This window comes from Cyanistes caeruleus, chromosome 4, assembly GCF_971803275.1.
Source record: "Cyanistes caeruleus chromosome 4, bCyaCae1.hap1.1, whole genome shotgun sequence".
In the NCBI taxonomy this organism is placed as follows: Eukaryota; Metazoa; Chordata; class Aves; order Passeriformes; family Paridae; genus Cyanistes; species Cyanistes caeruleus.
This window is the reverse complement of record NC_141704.1, coordinates 81,545,600-81,560,828: the sequence shown is the minus strand read 5'-3', so window position 1 is coordinate 81,560,828 and position 15,229 is coordinate 81,545,600. Positions and strand designations below refer to the sequence as shown.

At 40.3% G+C, this 15,229-nt stretch overlaps 1 protein-coding gene across 5 annotated transcripts in view; it reads left to right on the top strand.

Annotated features, from left to right (window-relative positions):
• Nucleotides 1–15,229, top strand: part of CALD1 (caldesmon 1) — a 223,514-nt gene that overhangs the window by 1,917 nt on the left and 206,368 nt on the right. The window lies entirely within an intron of this gene.

Here is a 15,229-nt window from a genome sequence, read left to right as displayed (position 1 = left end):
TCCCTGTGGCTGATGAGGCAGCTCCTGCTCTCCCTGTGTTTGTGCTCTTCCATCTGGGTGTGTTTGCAGAAGGCACCCAGAGAGGAATTGCTGCCAAAGCCAGTTTTGTCCCCAGTGTGGAGAGGAGAAGCATGCTGCTATTCTTAGCTCTGACATCCATCAGCAGGAGCAAAGAGCTCATCTGCTGCTGGAAATGGGATGTAGAGACCTAAAGGGTGTTGGAAATCCCTTCCAGGGGGGACAGTGCCTCTTTTCCTGCAAGCATGTGTTGAAATAAAATCCTCTCCGAGTCCCTCAGAGATGGAAAGGAATACAGGGATTGAATCAGAGCCTTTAATCAAACTAATATAAGGAGTGTAAGTTTTAGTTTTAAGTGAGTGAAATATCTCTTAAGTGCCTTAAGAGACTGTGTTAGCTAGTGAAAAGCCCTAAAACCTAAAGTTCAGTAGTGTTACTTTTTACAAAATTAACTCCAGACATAACAAAAACACGGTAGAACACTACTTGCATTTCCAAGTAGAACTATTTGTGTAAACAAATAGAAATATATACAAGGATTTTAAGTAAGAACTAACACTACTTTTGCACATTAGAATTAAGCTCAGATTAGTGTAGGAAAACTGTTTTAGAATCGTGTTTTTAGCTGATTAGGTAATTTATAAATAAACAAATAAATAATAAATTCTATATTATAGTACATATTATATATTACATATAATATATAATATCCTATATAATTTATTATGTATTCAATAATATGTATAATATATTATGTATTATAATTATATAATACATATATTACATATATTATTTATATTATTCAATATTATATAATGTATATTCAAAATTATTATATATAATATTATTATATAAAGTTATAATATAATATATAATATTATTATATATAATAGTATATATAATATGATATATAAAATAATATCTATTATAATATAATATATATTCTATATAATATGTAATCTATTCTATATTATATAATATAGAATATAGAATAATATATATAATATAACAATATATAATATATTATACTATATATTATACATTATATATAATATAGTATATAATATAGTAGGAGCTATATTATATATTATATAATTATATAATATTATACATTATGTTTATTATATAATATATAATATATGTAGGAGCTGCTGCTCAGAGCATCAGGACTCTATGATGTGTTTCTTTTAGCACAAACTTTAACACTCAGAACTCTTTGCCTTTGAGACTGATGTGTTCATGCAATAAACAAGTTTGAGATCCTTGCTGAAGCCTTCCTCTGGAATTTGCACCGAATGCCTGGGATGTGTTTGTAGCCTCACTTTGAAATCTTTGGTGTCTTACTGCAGAAACTGGCTGTGAAGGGATTTGTGACTTATCAGTAAATAGTCTGACATGCTTCATTTGACAATGAATATGTACCTCAGTGCCATAAAATCATGATATCACTTATTGTGAGGCTCTCAGAAGGAAAAACATGGCTAAAACATGGCTAAGAGGTGAGCACCTCTTTCTTCTTTAAAGTGAAAATTCTTCGTTGTTGAGAACAAGTGAATTTCCTTCCAAATGAATTGGATACTCACCTTTATTTTACCATTGTGGACATGATCTTCTGAACCTGAGAGAGTTTCAGGCTCTCAGTAGCTGATCTGTTTCCCAAGGGAAAGTTTTTTGGGAAACTTTCCTCTCTCAAGGACTCTTGTGTAAGATTTTAGTTCTCAAAACGATGACACAGACGTTCTGAGAGTGTTTTTGTCTTGTCCCACCAATGGGATGAGAGAGGTGTTGTTCCTTGTACCTGTATTGGAACACCTTATAAAAAGGGTTTAAAACCCCAAAATAAAGGCTTTGTCTCCTGAGAAATAAAATTTCAGCTGCTGTGATACGAACCCTCGTTTCCTACTTTGTGTCCATTAGTGACACACCACCTTGCTTATGCTGTTGAAGTTCCAGAAGAGGTGATAGCAGCTGCTCATTGTGAGGGCTGGGATGCCCCTGATCACCTTCCCTGAGTCCTGCATCCCTCCCATGGGCACAGGAGCCCTGGTTAAGCTCAGCCCCAGTAAGGGACTGGTGTTGCCAGCCCTGCTCTTGGCTGTCCCTCCTGAAATGTTGTTGGATGTGTGGTTTTGGTGGCTGCACTGCACATTTCCAGCTCTTGAGAGGATCCCTGGGTGGATCCTGGGCTTGCTTGCTGTGCCTGCAGCTGTTGATGGGCCCTCGAGGCTGCCTGACCTGTGTCCTGCCTCCCCTGCATTGCCCTCAGTGGCAAAATTTGGGAAATTTTGTGCCCAAGTGCTTGGCAAAGTTAAGAGGAAAATGTGTAGCTTGAAATTAACTGGTAATGATAGAATCAGCAAAGCCTGATTGTATTTTTCCCCCTCCCCTAATGATAATGATGACATAATACTGACATCATCATCATCATCATCATCATAATAATAATAATAATAACAATAATAATGATTATGGTGCTTTGGAGATGTTTCCCATTTCCTTCTAGCACGCAGAATATCTGCACACCTGCCTTTGTGCATCCCTCAGTTACTGGCTGAGTGAAAAGCAATAATATGTCTGGTTTTAAACTGTGTGTGTGCTCTCAGCTACCTAAAAGGTCAAGCAACAGCAGATAACCTGTTTTGCATTCTTGCTCTTGGGATGGGTGTGGGTAACTTGCAGAAATCATCATAATTGCAGGGTGTTAGGAGAAAAAAGGAAAGCTTTGGGATGAAGTTCTTCCAAAAAGATTTGCATCAGAACAGCCTCAAGAGTTGAGTGAGATGAGCCTTAAAGTGTCTTAAAAAATACTGAAGTATTTAAAATACCTTAAAAAATACTGAATATGGGCCTGTGGCAAAGAAAGGAACTTTTAGGCAGATGGAGCTGAGGATGGTGCAAAGCATTTGTGGTCCCTGCAGTGTTCCAGGTGCACCCTACAGCCTCTCACACCAGTGCTCCTGGACTCCTGAGATCTCCTGGGCTTCTGCAGGAGGAGTTTCACCTGCTGGATGTGCAGCCAATGCAATCCCATCCCATCCCATCTTTGTGGCCCTTTAGAACAGGGCAATGTAGGAAGGCTGAGCTGGTTCGTGTGGAGTTGTGGGTTCAAGGACCAAGCTGCTCCTACTCTTTTTCTTCTGTGGCTTTACTGCACTTCTGACCCCTAGTAAACTTTCTGGAAAAGAACCTGAAGCTAATTAAGAGGGTCATTTTTGTGGCATTGGCTAAATGGGAAATGGAATTTCTTCCCATTTGCATAAACAGAGGTCTGGCAGCAGTTGGAGCCCACTGCTGGAAAATAAAGGGGAAGAGGTCTGAAATTGGTTTCAGAAGGAACACATTTGTTTAAAATGAGGGTTTACAGATCTGTGTGCCTAGATAAGAAATATGTGCCTTCACAAATTCTGTTCTGGCCCTTAGGTCTTCAGGCATCTGACCCTGTGGGGAATTTTCAAAGCTGTGGAAGGACACTTAATATTTAATGCCCCAATACTCTGCCTCTCCTATTGCTGCACAGCTAATAATGTGAATTTAAATTGATTAGATGCCATCATTGCCTCAGGAAAGGGATACTTATGTTGCCTTTTGTGCTATGATGTAACTATTCTGGTTTATTTTGGCAATGGTTTGGACTTGAAACAACCCTGGTTAATTTGAAATGAAAACAATTGGGTCCTTTGTGCTGTTTATAATGGGTTTTGCAGTAGTTGCTTACTTATAAAGGTGATTTCATTGTCCATTGGGGGTGGTTCATTACTGCATGCTTGACATGATTAAATTTGATCATTGATGGATTTCTGGGTTCAAAACCCAAATCTAGCTCTGTGCTTAGTTCTGTTGTCCAGGCTGAGATGTAGAAAGGGTAGGTGTGACAGTGAGTTTATTCAATATTGACAACACTGAACATTCCAGTATAATGAGTCAGACTCCTCCCAAATTCTGTACTTGGTTTAAATTAATGAGACTTAGGAAAAATATCAAGTTATCCATTTTTTTCCCCTCTGCAATAGTAAGACCATGGTTTCCAATGAAGCCTGAAATTCTCCTGTGGGCTTTTGTCTCCAGGTGCTCTCAAAATATTGCCAATTATTGAAAAACTTGAAGTAAAATGTTATTAGGCCTTCTGTCTTTAAGACAGAACAATGGACCTGTTAAAATATTTATAGCTCATGTTAGGGCAGCCTGTGGGAATTGGGTTTGAGAGTTTCATTCAGACTTTTTTATTTCATACATATATTTATGTTCTTACTGAGTAAGCAGTGGTTGCTGCAGAGCTGGGAGATGGGTTAGGCCTGATACCTCTGCATTTTACTGTCCTCATTTTGAGCTGGGGCTTTGGACAGTAAAGAACATTTAAATATTTTCTTGGGATAGTGTAGACCTGATGGTCTGGGAGTTGTTTCCCTGCTGGTTTCTCCAGGCAGTGTTTATGCCATGCTGCTTTCTGCCCTCCACAGTTCCGCACTCCTGCTGCCCCTGTGCTGAAAACATGAACATTTCCCCACTGCTTGGTGCCCTGTGAGGACAGGAGATGCTGATTTCACCTAAAGAGAGAACCCAGAAGCCTCAGAGGACCAGGATGTGCAGTGAGGTGTTGGTTTGTTGTTTTAATGGCAGGTGCAGATTGTGGCAATCCTGACTTGTGAGGTGCATTTGCACTGGGAACACTTTCCCACCCTGAAATGCCACAGGAATTGGTGAAGCTCTTTGTATCTTAGAAGAAGATGACTTTTTCCTGAGCACACACTGGATCTTCACCCAAGAATTAGCAAAAATTAGGCAGGACCTAATCAGAGAATAAATAATTCTACCTGAACCAACTCACTTTTGTGAAACCATGCTAAAAAACCCTGTTTCTATTCCTCCTCTACAGGAGAATGTGTCCTCACAACAAGAGGATGCTGCTGTTTTCAGTTTATCATGGAGTGTGTTCAGATGCTGGTATTTTATTTTTTTTAAAACATGAGTTTTATTTCAGAAGACTTTGCTAATTCTTCAGTCTCTTTCTTTTCAAACTAGACAAACCCACCTAATCAATCTCAGATTCAGTGTTCTGCTTACCTGCTGTTGCCCAAACCCATAGGCTCTGTTTGCCCTCAAGCTTCTTTTGTCTTTTGGCAGCTGCTCCCATTCCAATTACAAAATATCCTTGGAAATGGAATACCTCATTTTTTTCTATTATTTAAATGATGGCTCACATTGTAGTCCAATGAATTTAATTAAAGCATTTCCTTACACACGTGGTGTCCATGTGGCTTGGGAATAAGAACTTTTTATCTTAAAAGTGGGGCATGTGTAATAGTTACAGCACAAGAGATCTTTCCCTCTTATTCAGGTAAGATGAATGTTCATGTTGCCTGGAGCAAGACATAATCTGTATGAGCTGGATTTAAATCCTTGGGTAGCAGAGGGAATAACCTGTTTTAAATAAGCATGTTGTGAGATGTGACCTAGATCTTTGTGGGGCACTGGAGGGGTGGACCAGGACCTGCAGACCTGGGGGTCACCCAGTGGGGTTGAGGCTGATGCTGCCCCAGCCCTGGGGCTCTCACCAGGCTGCTGGAAGGGGGCTGTGATCAAAATGTGTCATCACAAGGAAGGTCTGGAGATCTGAGTGTTAATTTAGTCTTCAGAATATCCAAAGCTGGCTTGTAAGCTTTCTTTTTTTTGTTAAATTCCCTTTCTGATGCACTGAGGAGGATGCTCAGCTGGTACCAATCCCTCTCTTTCTCCACCATCCTGCAGGCCTGTTAAAATTGATTAAATTTGATTAAACTTCCAATCTTTGGCCAGCCTCAATATTCTTAAAAAAAAAAAAAAGAAAAAAAAAAAAAGAAAAAGAGAACAATTCCAAGAGAAAACCAGAATTTGTGTGTAAGACAAATGCAGGCAACAGTAGCAGCATGGACTTGAAATGTATTTGGTTTGTCCCAGCAGCTGAATATATAATTAAAATTATATTATATTATATATAGATATATATTATACTATAATATATATAATAAATATACTATAATATACTATAATATATATAATAAATATACTATATAATAGTATATATATAATATACTATACTATAATATACTATAATATACTATACTATACTATACTATACTATACTATAATATAATATAATATAATATAATATAATATAATATAATATAATATAAACAATATTATATTATAAGATTATTATCATTAATATATCATTAGAATCATGATACATAATATATGCATCATATATATATATCATGATGTTGTGACTCTGCAGTGGAGTCTCTTTATTCTCTTGTCAAGCCTGGAGTGATTAACTTCTTTTCCTCTGCTCACCATTCCATGTGTTTTCCTAGAAAAATTACAACCAGCTACTACATATTTAAGATAACAGAAGTAAACACATGCAACAAATTAATTGGTAGCTGTATTTGGTCTACAGTCAAGTCTTCTAAAGGCAGGAAACTTGAAAATTGTGAAATATGCAATTTCCAAACCATGTCCTTTACTGTTTTTTCATGCTTTTGCAAAGCAGTTTTCTCAATCCCTATCTCAATGTCAGTGATTTTATTTCACCATCATCATGCTGCTGTGTGGAGTTGACCTAACAGTTCAGCATTCTAGTGAGATGATGAATTCCAAATGCAACCAGCTGCTTGTGTTAAAAACCCCTTTAATTCACCAGGTTCTTCCCTTCCCTTGGTCGTAGATCCAAGTGTGGATATGGAGGCTGCTTGCCTCTTCTACTTGAAAAAGCTGGCATTTGATTTGTATTAACTTGGAGAGTAGTTCAGCAGCTTCTTTTTGGGCAGGTGCTGCTAAATGAGAGAAATTATTTCCTTATTTCAAGTTCTCAGTAATTGTGGTGATTCTGACACCGTGCTGGCCACACTCTTGGATGCAGAGAAGTAAAAGGCATATTCAGGGTGCAAATGGTGTCATTTATGTTCTTAAACAAGGGAAGTGCAGTAAATAAGGTTATAACACCATAAAGGCAGTGTAGTCTGACTCTGTGCTATCATCTGCACTCGACAGCTCGTGATAACACTGAGTTAAACCACTGCTGTGGCTGCATCAACAAAAGAAAAGCAATTTTTAATGATAAACTAATTATGTACACAACTGCAGCACCTCTGAACCTTGGAAACGAGTCAATTATAACATTCTTCTTTGCTGAAATATCCTAACAAGGAAGCTAAATGTAATCCATGGTTAGCTTGTAGCTGGTTGCTTGTTTCCCCAAAGTGTCAATTTTTTGTAGCTCTTCCATCCAAAATTATTTAAAAATATGTCTCAACACAGTAACTGTGTTTTCAGCTACCAAGGTGCTGTCATCTCTGAATGAGGGATGGTGCCAGAGTGACTTTGCCATGTTTTAATTTTCCCCTTTGCCTTTCCATGATATCAGTGAGAACAAATGTGTTACCAGCTGCACTGGGCACAGATTCCAGCTTCATCTGGCAGGAATTTGGGGGAAATCTACTTTGAGGCACAACTTGGAAGACCTTGTCCTGCTTTAACAGCAACAACCTTCCAAAACATGGGTTTCCTGAACCCTTTGGATGTGAAAAACCACCAGAAATGAGTGATTTTCAGTCAGCCTTGCAGGATATCCTAAGCAACAAAAGCATGTGCAGCGTGCTCTGTTTGTAACTCACAAAGCAAAAGCAGTGCCGGTGTCTTTGGCCACTTTTATTGTGTTTGCAGAGCAGTTACTAAGATGTTCTGTTTTGGAAGAGCTAAAGAAGCTGGGCAATCTCCTCCCAAGCTCCTAAATTTCAGCAGCTGAAGGCTGCAAGGATATGTGAGTGTGAAAAACAACAGCCCTGCTCAGCTGACCCATTCCAAGGGAAAGCAGATCCTAGGAAGAGTTTCCTTCCACTCCCCATGTATGGAAGGAATGGCTTGGGAAGCTTGGAATGGCTTCTTGATTCTTGAGGAATGTGTGGCAACCAGCTGAAGGGAAACCCAAATCCTTTAAGTTGCTTATTTGTATATGGAACGCCAAAATTGGCTCTTTTTTTTTCTCTTTACTGTTCAGATAAACTCCATTATTGCCTTTCCCAGTCTTGTAGGAATATGGCAAGAGAGGCTGAAGTTTGCCTAAAAATTTGTTTTAGGTTTTTTTTATGTCTGGCAAATGGGAAGAGTTGTTCTGTGCAGCTTGAGATTCTCAGTGACAAATATGTGCACAAGGAAGGTTAGGAAAGAGGCATGAATGAAACATTTATGTAAATATAAATCACAGAGGGAGACCATGTATGGTTTACATCATTGTGTTTTAAAACCAGTCCAGTATCTCATATTTCTGATTTTAGTCAGAATGAAAGGCTTTTTTAAACCTCCAATTAAATCACTCAGTAGAGGGATTACCTCATGCTGCTTTTATTCCTAAATACCCAGACTGAGGCATGACCCAATAGATACCTTTGCACAAAAAAAATAAAAAAAAAGATGGCAATAACTTCTGCCCACTATTTTTCCTGTAGTTTTGCAGAAATAAATATAGAAATAAATACAGAAAGAAGATGTTTTGGCAAGGATTGAATTAGTCTTGGGGAGATCTTCTGAAGGCATTTATGATCCCAGCTCTCTGTGACAGTCTGTGTAATCCTGGCAATGCTGTACAAGTCTGCCACTAAATCAGTCAAGGGGCAATTTCTCCACGTGAAAATTTGTTTCCTTTCTTTGGGAAGAAGGGGTGACCCCTGGAAGCTGTTTGATCTTGACACAGAGAGGTGTTCAGGTTCCATTTTGATGAGTGCTGAAGTCTTTTAAATGGCAATTCTTTCCATCTGTGGATTGAACTTCTACAAATAGGCTGCTTTGCTGAGCTTAGGCACCAAACATTTAATTTGGAAACCACATTTTATTTATTTTTTTTTAAATTTTTTTTTTTTTTTGTGGATCTGCAGCAACAGGATTTTGCAGCACATCTTTATTAAAACTACCTTTTCTTATGATCCCATATTTTTTTACTCCCTGTGTCCCTGGTTGGTTCCAGCAGGTAGCTTGGGCATTGCCCATGGTTTTCTCTTTTGGAAATCAGCCTATTTGTGATGCACTGCCTATCTGTAGGTATGAGATTTTATATATATATATATTTAGGTTCTATATCTATTGCCTTTGAATAACAATTCCTTCTGTTCCAGTTGGTTTGCTCCCAGCTTTGCAATGATTTTTATGAAAAGCAATTCAAACAACTTGAAGAAAAACAGTACAAACAGTAATCAAAGTCTGGACTGATCCCCAGGTTCTGGATTTCAGCATAATTATAAAGAATGCAATCAGCATTTGATATTAATTTTGGGGATCACTCTAGCTTGGGAACTGTAAGCCATTACTTTATAGCAAGTTGTGCATTTTGGAGAGCAGAGCTGTACTGAGATTTCCAGCCTCAAGTTCTTTGCCATTCTTGGAGTTCAGGCTAGTTTCTTAGAGAACATGCTCAGAGTTATTTAGTGTTTATTTCCACAAACTTTGCTCAGAGCTGTGGCTACATGAGGCTTGGGTTTGATGGATGGGCTGCTTAGTGAATAAAGAATTGCCTGGCTGGTCTCACTCAGAGCTGTGGTCAATGTTTGGATGAGTAAGTGGAGGGTTCAGGTTATACAGCTAAAGAGGGCCTGCAAGAAAGCTGGAAAGGGACTTTTCACAAGGGCTTTTCACTAGGACAAGGGGGAATGGCCTTAAAATGAAAGAGGGAAGGTTTAGATTGGGTATCAGGATGAAATTCCTCAGCTGAGACATGGAAATTCATTGTGGATGCCCCATCTCTGGAAGTGCTCAAGGCCAGGCTGGATGGGGCATTGAGGAACCTGGTCTGGTGGAATATGTCCTGCCCATGGCAGGGAGGTTTGGAATAAAAGGATTCTTAAGGTTCTTTTCAACCTAAACCAATCTATGGTTCTATGTATATAGATATTTTTTGGTTAACATTGCCTGGTAACTCTGAGCATTATTAATCTGTTAAGACATTTTAAGGTTGTTGATCCTGTGGAATTTGCTTGATGTTCTTTGACTGTTGCATCCTTAGGAGATCAAACATGACTGAAGGTATTTGAGATATTATGAACCAAATGTTCCCCACTTACCCTGAAACTGCTGCCCTGCACAAGCTGCCAGGTCCCAAAGGGAGAATTTGACCTTGGTATGTGTTGAACCACAGTAACTGGGGAGACCCAAGGAGTTCTGCTGGACCAGAACTCACCCCAGTCTCCTCAGGGGGGATCATACAATATCCTGGGTTTAAAGGGACCCACAAACATCAGCTCAGCTGGTCCCATCCAGGACAGCCCAAGAATGCCACCATGTGCTTGAGAGCGTTTTTTGCACTGGCATTTTTAGTTCCAGGAGCATTCCTTTGGGGAGCCTTTTCCAGTGCCTTTTCCACCCTGGGGGAAGAACCTTTTCCTAATATCCAACCTGAACTTCCCCTGCCACAGCTTTGTGGCATTTCCCTGAGGTCTCTCCTCTTGGAGCCCTGGGCACAGAGAATCTCAAGTTTTCTGTGCTGACCTGCAGGAGAACACTGTGTTTGACCTGAGGCTGTGGAAAAGGCTTCCAAAACTGAGATTGTGGGTGTGTAGTTTGAATAGAAGTGTGTTATATCACGTGGTGGAAAATTTAGAGTTTAAGGTTTTGGGATACAGTAATATACATGTAGCCTGATGGAGGTTTTAGGGCTTGTCTTGCTTTTTCACCTTCTCCTTCAAGGGTTTGGGAGATATTGTGTGGTTGGGTGGAAAGGTCCACAATGAGGAGCACAAGAGTTTGGTTATTGGGTTAAGAGTAAAAATAAATTAGTTGTCATTTTATAATTGGGTAGTTTACACTTAAAAAGCTTTGTAGAGAGAGACCTGGGGCTCATTTTTAGTCTGTTAGCTTGGTGTGCCAAAGAACTCACGGTCTGTGAGGCTTTAATAGAGATAAGAAATAATAAATATCTGAGTCTGAACAAGAATACTGTCCTCCTGTTCATGAATCCCAGCCCTGAGGAGAAGAACCAGATAAGCCATGAGACATTTTACACCGTCTCTGCTTGACAGAGAAGAGATCAGCACCTGCCCACCCTGGAAATTGTAAATGCAGTGGGGTCTCCCCTCAGTTTCCTCTTCTCTGGGCTGAACAGACCCAGTGACCTCAGCTGTTCCTTGCATTCTTCCCATCCAGACACTTCACCACCTTTGTTTCCCTCCTTTGGACACTTTTTAATGGCTCAATGCCTTTTTTCACACTGTGGGACCCCAAATGCTCAAGGTGAGGCTGCCCCAGCCCAGAGCAGAGCGGGACAATCCCTTCCCTTGGCTGATGCTGTTCCTGCTGCCCCCAGGACAGGGCTGGCCCTCCTTTAACTCATCTTTAAAGAGCACCAGACTAAACTGGAGCCCTGCAGTTCCCCTCTAGTGACTGATTGTGATGGGAATGTGCCTGGGATGTGATGCTGGAGATTCCCAGGGAGTCTGGCATGGCTGAGCTCTTGTGGTCCCTCTCACGATTTGCTCCAAGAAATAAATCATTTCACATTTTTGGAAGGGAGTTTTGTCTCTAGAAATGGATGGTTTCTAAATACTTGCCATTCTAATGAGGTTTTAAAAGCTTACAAGGAGAAGATATTACGTTCATTGCTAGCCAAGCATCCCTTCCTTGGGTGACAAGTAAAACTGGTTCAGCTGGCCCAAGCTTAATGAAAGATGGATTAACACTTGCAAATATCTCCTGAAGTCAGTACTGAAAGTTGTCCTGGTGTTCTGAGGTGTGGACCCCAAGTTCAGTGCTCCCAAAATTTCAGATTCTGGTCTCACAGGTGCACACAGCTTTTTCTGTGTCACTGGTAGCTGTATTTATATTTTGTTGTGTCCTTCCCAGAGTGAGTAGATTGCTGGAGATGTACCTGATCCCCCTGAAGCACCAGAGTTGCATAAAATGCTCCTTGTGTAACCCATTCTGGATTTCATTTACCATAATTCTATTAAATACTTTTTTTTTTTAAAAAAAAAACAACTTTGCACCACAGAAATGGATGTGATTTATTTGTGGACCGAGGAAAGCACGAAATCTGCTATCAGAAGCCTGTCTCTTTCAGGGGTGGTGGGAAATAAAGAAGTAAACATTGCCTCTTTCTCATTAATACAATTACCATAGCCCATCAAACATGTGCTGATAAATTTGAGAGGCTTATACTATTCATTAGGCTTATACATTCATTAGTGTAGCCATCATAAAATAACGAGGGGAGTGTCCAGCTTGGGGAAAAATTCAGAGAACAAGAGCTCACATTATGCAGACCTATGATGATAAATGTCTCCTGTGGCATAATTTTAACTCTTACCATCTGTTATGCCCTGTTGTCATAACAACCTAAAATAAATATTAAAAATAGTCTGAAGCTGGGAAAAGCACAGCAGGGAATGTCTGTCCTGAAAGAAAACAAACCCTCAATGTGACCAGGAAATAGCAGGGAAAGGGACTGATGACAGCTTCAGGGAGATTTAGCTGGGAGAATTTTCAATATGCAGGGGTGGGTGAGAGAAGGATCCCAAACCAGGGTTTATCAGCAGCTGTAGCTGGGCTACCAAAGCACTCTCAGATGCTCAGTGCTGTGCTTCCCATCTGTTTTCAGCTTTGAGCTTGAGAAATAATTTTACTTTAACTGTTGGAAGGTTTGTGTATATATACACAAATATGATTTTACATTTTTGAGAGATGCTTGGGTTTTTAATTATTTTTTTTTTAAGCTGAGCTAGAGGGCCATGAGGAGCTGGAACATCTGGAACAGCAGGAATTGTTATTCACAGGCAATAGATATAGAACCTAAACATATATATATATATATAAAATCTCATACCTACAGATAGGCAGTGCATGAGGAGCTGTTCTGATGCAGTTTTTGCAAGCTGTGTGCATTACACTGGTGTTGATCAAATGATGCCATTCAAATATTATTAGAACTGAGTGTTTAGGCCAAAGGCAAGGCTTAAAAGGAGAGCTGCACTTTCATGCCAGGCCAGCACAGGAGCTGTTTCCAGAAGCTTCTTTCTGGAAAATACAAGAGCAAGAAAACCTGGGAAAAGAAAGGCTGAAAGACTGCATTTAGTGTCAGGGGCATGAAGAGTTGTTTAAATAATTGCAAGTGCTGTGAAATAACAGAGCAGTTCAAGAGCCCAGGAACTTTACTCTTCCTGGCAGGAGTTAAATTATTTGGGGATGCCCTATCTAAAAAAATCCTTGGCTGAAAAATGCTTGGGAAGAGGGAATTCTTGGGAAGAGCAGCCCTGCTTAGGGGAATTGCTAACTGTTCTGGGTGGGTCCTTGCTTTAATCTAATTCTAATGAAGATTTGTTTGGCTTCCTTGCTGAGTGTTCCTGTCTTTTAGCAGTCACTTCAAGAGTGATTTCTGATAAGAGATGAGAAAACAAACTGAGATCTGATGTTAGGCAGTAGCCAGGGAATTTAGATTTATCTGAATTATTAGATGTGATTTAGATGATTTAGATATTCATTGCTGCACACCATCCTGTGCTGTTCTTTGAGTAGTGTGTGCACCATGGTGGGCTCAATAAGATCTCTGAGCTCACAAACCAAGACAGACTGGATATAAAAACCAGCCTGGGCACCCAGCTGCCATCAGTGCAAATGAAGGGTCTGTGCCTGGCCTCAAGTGCACGAGACCTGAGGGACACAAAGCAGAAATTTTGTTTGGCCCTGTTGTGGCTGATGATAGGCAGATTTTTATCTGCAGCCTTGTGGTTTGCTCTGTAACAAGAACAAATGCAAATTCTTACAAGGCAGCCAAACCTAGATGCTTTGATTTGCAGGGGAGCTCTGACCCACCAGAACTGTAACTTCCAGGGATTAAAAGTCACTTGAGGGCCAGTTACAGCCACTGTATGTCTGACTTTTCCTAAACACATCTTTTCTTCCCCTCTTCTATTCTCTGCCATCTCAGAAACCCCGGTGGAACGTGAGAATTTCCTATATTTGGCCAGGGTAGCGGATCAGGGCTGCCCTCAGCCTGCTCTGTGTCTGGGAGCTGTGGACACTTCCATGGCACAGCACCAGAGCTTCTGTGCACTGAGTCAGCAGCTTTGGCAGCTTCCAGAGCTGCTGGCAGTGCTCAAAACATGTGTGGATGTCATCAGCCTGAAGCACCTCCAAAGCCTCAGGTTCACCCCCAAAGCAGCCCGAGGTTTCTCACAAGGCTTCATGTTCTTCCTGATAATGATGACAGAGATGAGGCATCTCGTGGGGTGGTATGATTTTATGGTAAAAAACCTTCCCTGTTCTTGCTGTGATATTGGAAAGACCTGTTCCACTTTGTTCTCACTCAGCTTTTCCCTGGCTCACTGTCCTAGAGTGAGGAAGGTGTGGAGAGCACCAGGAGGTTTCCTCTGAGAGCTGCTTGAGGTGGTGATAAGGGAACCAACACAATGACCTGTGGGGATGTGACATAAGATATTTTCAGTCTTTGTTGGCACTCCTCTTTGCCCATGGTGGGCTCTCATCCCCCTGACAAGCTGAAAATTCCCCAAATCCCATCTGACTCTCCTTCAGCTGATCAAATAATTCATCTAAAGCTCCACTCACTTCATCTGTGCTTCAAGTATTAATTCTGCAAAAGGGTTTCTGTGGAGCCTTTAGAAAAAAACATTGTGCAGTCTTCTGAACTTTACTCTTAATTTTTTTTCCTTGTGTTCCATTCCTGTCTGCTTATATTCATGGGTGAATCCATGCTCATACCAAAGTGCCTTCTGGAAGGAAAGGATTTCCCAGGAGTTCTGGGAACAAGGCAATTACTTGGAAGTCCTGCCGGAAACGCTGCTTGGAAAACACATAGAAAATAATAAAACTTTCCTGCATTCTGCTCAAAGCAGGCTATTATTCAGTATTATATCTAGCTAGATATGGTGGGGATGTGTGTGTATGTGTGCTCAGTGTGCACATTATTTAACACAGACCGTGTGCTTGGCGCTCTCTTCTTACTACTGAAGATAAAATGTTTCCTGCTTTGAGGAATTTACAGCCTAGATGGACACTCCAGGAAGACTGAAAATCCAGCAGCAGCAGCTCAAGATGGAATAGCTCGTTTTAGGAAGTTTATCTCTATTTCATGATGGTGATGACATAATTTTTACTTGGAGGAGTAGGATTTATGCTGATGTACTTTCAGCTTTTATGCCAATCTCCTTATGTATTGCATTAGACAGTCCCTGCTGCA